Raw genomic sequence first — 11,759 nt, 5'->3', positions numbered from 1 at the left:
ACTAGTCAGTGTGGTATCTAGCTGATCAAGTGTCTCAGAGCATATTCACTGGGCCTACTAGGTGCTAGGTTGTACCAGAGGATATAGAAGTGAATGTGGGGTGCCAGAGGAGGTTCCCTGGAAACGGTAACATCTGAGTTGAGACTGAAGGAGTGGGCAGCAGCCAGGTGAACGCGCGGGTGACGGTGCTCCAGGCCAAGGAAACAGCGTGGACAGAGTCTTGGAAGGAAAGTGAATCGCACATTGGGGACCTGAGCATGGTTCAGTATGACCCGAGGACAGGTGGGAGGAGTGGTGAGAGGTCAGCAGACGCCAGACGTGTAACAGACCAAGGGAGCAGGGGGAGGAAGATGGATGCAAGAGCTCTTTGGCAAATACAAGAAGTGACAAGGCTTGGGGACCGAGCAGGCTTCAGGGCAAGTAAACAGGAATTCAAAACCAGCCCCGGGTTCGGGCTCCAGCTGCTGTAGGTGCCGTTTGCCTGGAGGAGCTGCCCCAGAGCTGCCGCAAGCAGGGCGCGGGGTGAAGGCACTCGGACGAGTTCAGCCGGGACGTGCAGAATTTGGAATTCCCATGAGAAATCCAAATGGAGCCCCGGAGAAGCAGTTGGCTGTGGGGTGTGGGGTTTTAAAACACTATCTGGGCTGGACATACAAATTAGTAGAATTCAAGATACCTGCTGATGGAAAAATTATGTTCATATTCTTCTCTTCAAGTAAAGAGTTGTGAAAATGGTTTTTATTTTCAAATTTTTATACCACAAAAACAAAGTTTCAAAATATATTTGAAGTTTGAAGCAAGAATACCATTCCTAATATTAAATAAATACTTGGTAATTAATAAAGAAATCAGTTTACTGATTTTAAATGTTGGGATTTTTTTATATGACATGCTTTCTAACAAAATTGTAATATGAATGTTTAACTTTATATATTGTTCTTTTTACTCTTAGGATTAAGATGCTTTAATTTTTAAATTTTCATATTGTTATTAGAGCCTGGGTATGGTAGGGTTTTTTTTAAGCCATGGGTCAAATTTTAATCATTTCTTGCAAAATTCAAATAATTTGTCAGGTCATTTCTTTTTTAAATTTTTGATTTTTAAAAATATAACAGACATATAAAAAACATTGTGTAAGTTTAAGGTGCACGTGAGGTAATTTCTCTATTATGTATCTTCATCCAAGCATATACATAAACACTAAAATTTTGACAATCTTTCATTGTCAATAAATTTGGAAAATACTAGCATGCACCAAACTTGCTTGGTGTGGCTGGGGCCCAGTTTATGGCTGTGCAGTAACTTGTGACTTAAGCTCAGCAAACTGCCATACTGGAAAGTCCTTGATTTTGACATGTTAATCATTGTTCTTCTCTTGAACTAGGTGGGTTGAAGAGCGAAGGTTAAGCCTGGAGCCCTGATGGACCATGAGGCCTGGTGCAATCACTGCCTTTACCCTAGGCTGGTGTTGCTTTACTATGAACCCAGTACCTGCAAGGTCAGGCTCTTACTTAAAACAATGCACAACATGCTCTGTGTTCACTCTGGATTTTTTTTTATTGGGTGTAAGGGAATAGCTGAAGCTAGATAGAGAGCTGCCTTATGTAAAAAGACAATTGTCTTGCTATGTATGAGTTTCTGTTTTATCATAATATTACAAAACTCCCAAGGGAATTGTGACATAAGTATTTGAAATAATGCATCCAAAGTTCCTGTCTGTCATATATATTCATAGCTTGGCAAAGTCCCAGAGGGTGAAATCTCTATATCAAGACCAGTGTGTTTGTCACTTGTGAAAGGTGAGTGTGGGAAACTATTAGTATAATGGTATGAAATAGGTATGAAAATACTATTTGGAATTTCAATTTTGATTCCAGGTGCCAGAGAAACTTTGAAATTGTTAAACATTGTGTAATTGGTAAAACTTAACTTCTAGATTCACCAGCCATATTCATGCAACTCTCTAAAAACCAGGAGAAAGGCCCCAAAGAAAATGAAGTAGACTTTAGTAACTTATTGAAAGTGATTTCTTATCAGAAAAGAAATATTTTGTTTTCACTTTATTACATTAGCTGGGAATAATTAATTTTTTTCTGACTTCAAATTAGTTAATAAAATAGACTAGTAAAAAGAGATGTTGAGGTCTATCAGAGTACATTTGTGGAACAATGATAAAACATTTGTAAAGTCATAGTAATATAGATATACATTCAAAATCACACAGCATTTATTGATCTTTTCCTGGGAATGTACTGGATGCTGAGAAAAAAACATATAAGGGAACTAGAAGATATGACCCATTTGTGTCAACATTGTTTTTACAGTTAAAAAAATTATTTGATTTAAATATGGTTTCCCTGATGTACTTAATCATACATATTTGTGTGTAGTGTAGGCAGTTAATATGAAAAGGAACTGGTTATATGTAGACTGTCAAACTATTTGAATAATGCTCTCAAATATTTTTTAGCCTGAGTTAACCAATCTGTTAACTATTTGATCAAATATTTCGTTCATACAGATTTACTGTGGGCCTACCATGTGGTAGGTTGTACTAGAAGATACAGAGAAATGTGAATTCCTCCTGTTGGAAGACCTTATACTCCAACAAGGTAATAACAATACGTACACAAACAACAGCTATTTGTCCTGCAGGCGGGGTATGGTAAGGGTCAGCGCTCCACTGAAGAAAGAGCAGACGTCAAAGGGAGCAAGTTCAGAGGAAGAGAAGAGATCTATGGGTTTGTGGGTCTAGAAAGAATTCTGAGACGCCCGGCCGGGCGTGGCTCAGCGGTTGAGCGCCGGCCTTGGATCCAGGGGATCGCCGTTTGATTCCCGGTCAGGGCACATGCAGGGTTGCAGGCTCCAGGGCACATGCAGGGTTGCAGGCTCCATCCCCAGTCGGGGGCGTGCAGGAGGGAGCCGATCAATGACTCTCATCACGGATGTTTCTGTCCCTCTCTCTTCCTCTCTCTGAAATCATTAAAGACATATTCTTTTTAAAAAAAGTGATAGTGTGTCTTCATCAAAAGAGAAGCGGAGGGAGGGAGGGAGGGAGGGAGGGAGGGAGAGAGAGAGAGAGAGAGAGAGAGAGAGAAAGAAGAAAGAAGGGAGGGAAGGAGGGAGGGAGGGAGGGAGGGAGGGAGGGAGGAAGGAAGGAAGGAAGGAAGGAAGGAAGGAAGGAAGGAAGGAAGGAAGGAAGGAAGGAAGGAAGGAAGGAAGGAAGGAAGGAAGGAAGGAAGAAAATTCGGAGAGAAAATGTTCAAGCTTTGGATTTAAGATTCTCATTATTTAATGTAAAATAATTCTATAGTTACCAAAAAGTTATATCTTACATAAGCTCTGTGTAGCTCTATTATAAAGTTTAGGTATGTCATGCTGTTTAATTTTTAATGATTTTAGTCCCTAAATTCTTTCAGTTACCAATTGAAAAAAAAAAAAAAAAAGTTGCATGACTATGTATCTTCAGATAATGTATTTGTATAAATTCATAGGTATAAAAATGAGTGGTACTAAGAAAACAAAAAGTCCTGTAACTGAATAAGAAATTTTATAACTCTTAATAATAATGTTACGACTGAGGGAAAAAATGTGACCAGACTGTCCTACAATAGTACATTAATTTATTGTCCTTCAGGTTTTCTTCAAAGTCAAAAGATCTTGTTTTTCATTTAGGAATTATTATGAACCAGAATTACTTTTCTTATAAACAAAATAACCACAGTTTTCAAAAGAAGTTTTCTTTTTCTAACCCAAGAAGACCCAAGTAGATCAGATTTCCCCCAGTACTTTCTAAGTGTTCATTTCTGGCCAAAGATTCTGTGATAAAGGCTGAATTTGGGGAAGATTTAGCCCTAGGGTAAAAAAAGCTATCTAAAGGAAATGATAGTGTAATTTTAAGAATATTTATAGCTTTGGGTACTAATTTATTCTTTTAAACTGGCTGTAGTTTGACTTAGTCTAAAATATACCAACCCTACTAAATTTATATTGGATGATTGTTCAGCTATTCCATACGCACAGAAAGGTGGTATGGCATGGTGGTGAAATGCTCAGACCCTGGAGCCTCACTTGTCTGGTTCAAATCCCAAATCTGCTACATTCTTGCTACATCACCCTGGGCAATAGCTTAAACACTCTATTGTTTTCTCGACTGTTAAACAGGAATAATAACAGTTCCTGTCTCAAAAATAAATTGGCACATGGAAAACAATTAAAGTTGTGCCCAGAAAAGAGCAAGCACTGTTTGCTCTTAGTATTATTCTGTCTTTATATTGTGCTGTTTCGTGACTTTTTTCTCTGAAACATCTCTTTCCTCTCCTCCCTCCTCCCTCTCTCCCATCTCTTGGACTATCATTCATCTTCAGGGCACCTTTCCATTACCTAACACTGCCCACTGGTTCCTCCCACTAGATCCCTGGATCTTCACAGAAGTGCTCAATAACTGTTGAATAAATGAACCAGACTCCTTTAAGGCCCCTCCTTCCCGCCCCTGGCCCTCTGACCCTCTCCTGCAGTGGGCAGGGTGCCTTCCTCCCTGCTCCCAGGGGCCCTGTGAGTACCAGTCGCCCGGTCAGCGCTGTGGGTTACGCTGCTCTCCCCCGGGAATCCGACTCCTGAGCCCAGTGATGCTGAGACAGCGCATGGTGAGTGCAGACTCATTCCCATGCGCTCCCTGAGCTCACGGTCCACCGGTTCCTCCCGCCCACGGCCCTGGATCTACCCTTCCCAGGGCTGCTCAGCAGCTTCCCCTTGGATTCCGTGAGCTAACCTATATTCCTCCAACAGATTTCTTTTCTGTTTAATTAAGCAGAGTTTGTTTTCATTGATTGCAATCAAACTCTAGTAGTGGTTGGACTTGCAAGTTCCACTTTAGCTATGGTTTATGCGTGTAAACCAAGCCAGCAAAAAAAGGAAAGAACTGTGGAAAAAGTCGTGTGTGTGTGTGTGTGTGTGTGTGTATGTGTGTTTCTACTACATGTATAATTGCACAAGAGAAAATAGATTTTGTGCTACAATATACAGGGGTGGGAAAAAGTAGGTTTAGAGTTTGTGAATATGCAAAACGACGTTTATTTTTGTAGTATTATTTATTCATTAATTATTGTATTATTTATTATTATTAACCTACTTTTGTCCATCCCTGTATATAAAGTGAAAACAAGCCAACCATGATTTTATTATGGAAATCTATATGTTTTAAGATGGTGAAACTTTAATTACTCAAATGTGAGCTCTCCTTTCATATTTAAAGTTGTCATACCCTTTTATAAAAATATATTATGCAATATTACAGGTTTCTTTCTATAGTATACTTTTTAAACTTAAGTTCTTTGTTAACTGGCCTGACATATATTTCCCTTAAATTTAATATTTAAGTTAAACTGGTTTATTTATGTAGGTAATGGTAAAACAATAAAATTCAAATTCATAAATTAGAGAAAATAATATGCAATTATAGCTTAATTTATTACAGTAAACTACAAATACATTACATTTTATGAATACAAATATATGCATAATTCTATGTAAACACTATGTTAATAATTCCACGATGAACTTTAGCTATTATTTAATTTTAAATTATACTTAATAAATTAAGCTAGCAAGCTTATAAAAAGTGTTCATTTTAAAAAATACTTCTTAAAATTCCTTAAGAATTAGTCTATAAGAACAATCATCTATGTTCTCTCTGAAAAATAATTATTTTTGAAGATCACAATACAAAGGTCTTCAATAAATAATTTGGGGGGATTTTCCCCATCTCTCCTTTTGATTGTGAAGTTTTATTTATTTTTCTTTACTTTTATTGTTGACACTATTACAGATGTTCTCATTTCTCCCCCCCTTTGCCTGCCTCCACCCAGCCCCAGCCCCCTTCCCTCTGGCCATCCCACACTGAGGTCTGGCCTATGGGTAGTTCAAAGGTGTTCTTTGGCTAATCCCTTCACCTCCTTTCACCCTGTCTCCCCCTCTCCTCTGACAGCTGTGAAGTTTTAAAAGGTGTAATCTGTTTAACCCTTTGGCTGGGGGGCAGGGCGGGGAATGTATTCTTTGCAGGCAGAATGTTACATTGAACACTGGAAATAATTCTAAGGCAGTATTTATAATGGCAGCAAAAAATAACCTAAAAATTTACCAAGAAGTCTTCACAATACTTATACATTTTGTATTAAACAAGTACATAGAGGAATTTTCTAGTAGTCAACCTCTCTCTATGTTTGGCATACTCTTAAATTTAAAAAGAAATGCATACGGAGGGAACACTAATTTTTATTGCTATGTACACAGTATTTACAACTAAACAGAAAGAGAAAAGACGAGAGCCTGGTGTCATCTCCCTTCCCTTATTTGAGGTGGCTTTGCCTTCCTTTCATCCCCTGACCTGTGTGGAACAGCCTGGAGCACGGGTGTTCAGCAGGAGTTGACGTAGGGGGTATGTGTGTGTTGTTATTTAGCAAACACTTTCTGATAACAGTAAAATGGTCCTTCATGAGTTGAAAAATCTTTCAAAAGATGGTCCTGGTTTCCTGCTTTCAAATTCTGGGCTTTTTGATTTGTGAAAATTACTAGAAGTGTGTGTGTGTGTTTTCCATTTATTTATCTGACTTTTGTTGCTATTCTTTTTCAGTTTTCAACTGAGGGGGGACTTTAAAAAAACAAAAAATACTTTTCTATTGTTCGCAAGATAGAAATCTTTATATTTAAATGTCAAGTACACTTTAAGATTTGGAAAAATACACATCAAAGTATTACTTCATGGTTACCCTGGAAGGAGAATGTTTTAGAGGTGAGAGAGGCAATGCAAAGCCACCCAAAGAGAGGGGATTTTTATCTTCAACTCAAAACCATATATATATATATCTCCTCACCAGAGGATATTTTTTCCATTGTCTTTCAGAGAGTGGGAAGGGAGAGAGGAAGAGAGAGAAAAACATCAATGTGAGAGAGACATCGATTGGTTGCCTCCCGCACTCTCCCCGACAGGGGCCAGGGATTGAGTCTGCAACCGAGGTACGTGCCCTTGGCTGGAATCAAACCTGGGACCCTTCAGTCTGAGGACTGACCCTCTAACCACTGAGCCAAACCAGCTAGGGCCCAAGGATATGTTTTTTTATTTGAGAGAGAGGAAGGGAGAGAGAGAAAGAAAAAAATTTCGATGTGAGAGAAAAACATAGATCTGTTGCCTCCCATACGTGCCTCAACCAGGGTTGAACCCCCAAGCTAGGCATGTGCCCTGGACAGGAATTGAGCCCACAACCTTTTGGTGTACAGGACAACATTCCAATCAACGGAGACACCCTGCCAGGGCTCAAGATTTATATTTTTAACTATATTGTTTGGATTTTTATAACAAGCACACACTACATTTATAATTTAAAAGTAAAATTGAAAATGTTTGAAAAGTATTGTTACTATTACAAAATAAAACCCTATAAAATCAAGAAATGTATATTTTTCATTCATTCTTATAGCTTTTGAGATTTTATTTCTAACTTTTGATTAAGATCATTACAATCTTTTTGATAGATAAATAATTTAGTCGTATTAATAATGATGACAGTGATAGCAATAGCTGCCAAGACTTGTGTGAAGTGTTTTACATATATTGTTTTTTCATTCTCACAAAACCCTATTGTAGAAGTAGAGCTAGGTTTGGTGGGGCTTAAAATTTATACCATTTGGGGGAGAATGGATCTTTAAGAAAATAATACAAAATTGCCATGGCTCTTTATAGGGCCTTGGAAAGGGATCTGGGCAGATCCCTGCTAAGCTTCATGGGCTTTCTAATAAATTTTTCTCTACACATCAATCACATATTATGGTTCATTATGAGTACAAGAAACTGAGACCTAGAGAGATAACTTACCTAACATCACACACCTAGCAAATGGTTGAGCAAGCTAACTACAATATTTTATGATTCTAATAGAATCCTCCATAGCTTAATGATCTATGACCTAAAGTATTTCCAGTGGAGAGTTGGAGACAGAACTCAACTTCTGCCCAGCTCTGATTGCTACAGACCTCTACGTTTCTTAATGACTTAATCAGTAAGAGGAGTAGAGGAGAAAGGGAGAAACTCAAGGAAAGGAGGGAAGAGTAGCAAGAGAAACAGGAGGGACCAGAGGTTGTTCCACTGAAGGAGGAAAAGGTTAGAGAAAACAAGCAATGTCCAAATCCATGAGCATGTGCTTTAAAGGCTGTCTCTAGGCTACCATGGGCTTGCTGGAAAGCAAGTCAATCAAGGCATCTGAAGCAACAAGGTTGTTCTTGCTTGAGATACACTCATGAGGACTTACATGGGGAGGACAGAATGGGAGATGACCGTGTTAGCTAACGACATTATCATTATCAGGCCAAGGGACAGAAAAATAAAAAGGAGCCCCAAAATGCTGTTTTTTGAGGACTTTGAGCAGAAAGGAGTTAAAATGCTGGTACAGTGCTTGACTCCATGAGAGACAGGAAGATTTGCACTTGGATGTGATCATGCAGTCTCCCAAAAGATGGGGGGAAAGGCATATTGAACAGGTTCTAATCTAATTTGAGGAGTTGCATGATTTCAATCCTACAGCGCTGATAAAATATGGTTTGGGTGTGATCCTTTAGGGCTAGCGATTTTGAGGCAGTCTTGAAATTGCTGCCAGTGGAGTCAGTAGCCTCTAATTACTATTTATCCTTAGATCCCTCACAGGCCGTGCATGGTACCTTTAACAGAATAGGTGCTCAATGAAAGAGTTCTAATGCATCAATAAGTGGAACTCACTGGAGAATATGACCTTGAGCTGCCAGAAAAATAGCTTTCTTAGGACCCAAAATGTGTCCTTCCCTCTACCTGCCTCTATTTACCTCCCTGTAGAAAATCCCTTCACTCTAAAGAGTCAGTGCACATGGCTAGTAAATTCATAGAGGCATTTTTTTTCTCTCTAGGTCTATGAAAATGTATAAAATAACTACACAGTAACAAAAAAACCAAAGACAGAGAGGTCTTCTGAAATAACCTGATTTGTAGATATACATGAATATGTAGATATTATATACATTATATTCCCAGATAATTTTTGCTACTATGAAGTTCTTAGACATTGTCCTAAACTGGGCCCTCGATATTTCCCAGAAATCCCACTAGATCTTTCACATTTCAATCTCCAAATCTCATCAAAGCTGCCTCCTAAACATATCTCCAGTCCACTTGATTTTATACATTCCCAGGGCTCCTTCAGAGTTCTGCTCACCATCCCTTTCCTGCTTGATTATAGCATCGAGTTCCTAATGGGTTTGCTTACCTTTCTTACCATTCCTCTTCTTTCTGCATCCCCAATAATCAATCTTGGACTTCTCTTGACTTTTAAAACATGCCACGTCTTCTTCCTTCATGAGTTTCCACATCTCTCCCTTTTCTCTGAAATATGTTTTCTCTTCATTTAGACAATATCTACTTACGCTGTAGATTCCAAATTAAATATCTCTTTTTCAGCAAGTCATTCCCAGATTTTCAGGCAAGGTTGGGTCCCCTTCCTATATGTTCTGTCATAATAGTCAGCTCACTTTATGGCACTTGTTTGTTGAATGTATCTTCCCTGCCAGTCTGTAAATTCCTTGAGGGCAGGGACAGTGTCTTGTCTTCACTCCTGCGCTGTCAGCACCTCAGGTTCTAACTCAGGAATCCAGTCCTCCAAGGTCTCAAATTTCTCTCTTGATTTTCTTCTCAATGAACCCCAGGGAATCTTTATCTAGTCTGGGAGAGGTTGAAGAAACTTCTCTTCTTACATTTCCTGCTTTCTTCCAAATATTTTGTCTTTGCCAACATCAAGGTTTTTGAAACTCAGAAGCCAAGAATTGATACCTTTGTTTTCAGTCTTCTGTTGTTTTGTCCCTCTGCCAAGACAATGGCAGACGGGATGGCAGAAAATCTGGGGTACAGGAATGTATATGTGAGGGAGGGGGCCAATCAAATGTTGTCTCAAGTGTCATTCCACCTCACATTCCCAGCCAGCACCTGGCCCAAAGATGACATCTGTTCTCTATGATGTGTGGATCCTGTGCTGCACTAGGATCCTGTTCTCTCTCTGAGACTGAAGGTCTTATTCTCCACAGAACTAGGAATTTTGCCTACTGACAGCTGTCAACTTTCAGCTTTCTCTGGAAATTGCCCTCAGCTGCAGAGAGCCTCCTTGCCTAGGTTCCAGCCTCGTGCATTAGTCATCTCATACCCAGTCTAAAGGCCAGCTTTCCACTAACCTAATCCCAGGAGTTGGCTGAAGTCCTATTGTGACTACATGACAGCTCATCTTCTTGGTCCCATCCTACCGAGTCCTTTCTTTCATGCTAAGTGTTGATCCCAAGAACAGTCCCTAATAAATTTTCTGCATACAAATCTCTATCTCCAACTCTCCTTCCTAAGAGACTTGTCCTTTAGACTCCTCTGTGGTTTTTTGTTTTTGTATCTGCCTATCTCTCAGTTCCAAAAACCTAAAAATGGTGGGAAAATTTCAGTTCACTTAGAGTCTTCCCTTAAATAAGTAACATGGGAAAAGATTTACAGCTTATTTCTTTTAATTTTTTATTTTGGATACAGTCAATGGGGATATTGTTGCAAGGAGAGAGAAAGATAGGGGAGACAAAAACTTTTGCACTTTTACTTCTTTCTAAATTACATTAGAAAAAATTTTATTTATATATATATAATAGGTATATATATATCTATATATATGGAGAACTCATAGAATTAAAAGTAAGAAAGAAGTGTAAATGAAAGTTGCTGACAATTTTTAAGAACAAATTATATAAAATTCTTGAAATAAAGCAAATTAACAAGTAACTGTAGAGAGTAGAGCTGGTGTTTTTTATGCAGATTATAAAATATCATATGCCAAGCCTTCTAGTGTCAATTGCTTTTCCCTAGAAAACTGAAGAAAATGAAGTTGAAGAAAAGGTAAGATTAAGAGACAACATTCATTGTGCTTTTTTAAGTGCAAAGGAATGATAGTATTACTTCTTCCTGAGAGTTGGAAGGCTCTTAGAAGTCATGTAGTCTAAAGTCCTGGCCAGTGCAGGAATATCTTCTGTGAATTATTTTACTTTTGTTTAAAACACACAAATATATTTCTAATATTAATTTTATAGCTTCTAGTTTTGAAGTTTAATTAATAATCTTTGTTAAATATCAACTTGAGACTTTATGCACTACGGTGTTTTCTCTTGTTCTTTGATTGTGTTAATATTGATGCATTTACCTATCTTTGTTTAATTTTGCCTCTGGGATCTATTACATTGAATTAGCACAGTGTCTAGAGGAGGCACATTGATTTACTTTGGTTTGCCCTCAGACTCAGGCTACACTTAACCCATGTTCATGATAGTTCAGGAGGTTTTTCCCTCTTTACTGAACAACTACAAAACAGCGGTGAACAGTGTCCGAGTAATGTAGTATAGTAATTCTCTTGAGCATTGCCTCATTTTGGATGGACTGTGCTACCGAGAATACATCTGTAATTTGTTTCCCTGTGTGAGTGTGTATGTATAAGGAACAAGAGCTAGAATGTCCCCCTTGCCGTGGAGTTATTACTTTTTCAAGCCTCTTTATAAACACCAAAGCAATTTTATTCAGGACATGAAAATTAAAACAAAGTAATAACATTTGGCCAGTCTTTCTAAGTGGTTCCTATGTTCTAGGCACCATGCTGAGTGTTCTACAAACAGCTGGCCATTTAAGCCATATAACCCTGTGAGATAGGTAGGTATTTAATACCCACATT

At 38.5% G+C, this 11,759-nt stretch overlaps 1 long non-coding RNA gene across 1 annotated transcript in view; it reads left to right on the top strand.

The window, feature by feature from the left end:
* Positions 1-572: 572 nt before the first annotated feature.
* The window catches only part of LOC107532849 (uncharacterized), a 28,217-nt gene continuing 17,030 nt past the window's right edge, over positions 573-11,759 (top strand). Inside the window, exons 1-2 of the long non-coding RNA XR_001602781.2 lie at positions 573-1,498; positions 2,522-2,612. This is a non-coding gene — a long non-coding RNA (uncharacterized LOC107532849). The remainder of the gene's footprint in view (positions 1,499-2,521; positions 2,613-11,759) is intronic.

The sequence above is a fragment of the Miniopterus natalensis genome, chromosome 5 (assembly GCF_054644295.1).
Source record: "Miniopterus natalensis isolate mMinNat1 chromosome 5, mMinNat1.hap1, whole genome shotgun sequence".
NCBI classification, from domain to species: domain Eukaryota; kingdom Metazoa; phylum Chordata; class Mammalia; order Chiroptera; family Miniopteridae; genus Miniopterus; species Miniopterus natalensis.
Note: the sequence above shows the minus strand (reverse complement) of the source record. Positions and strands in the feature narration are given on the sequence as shown.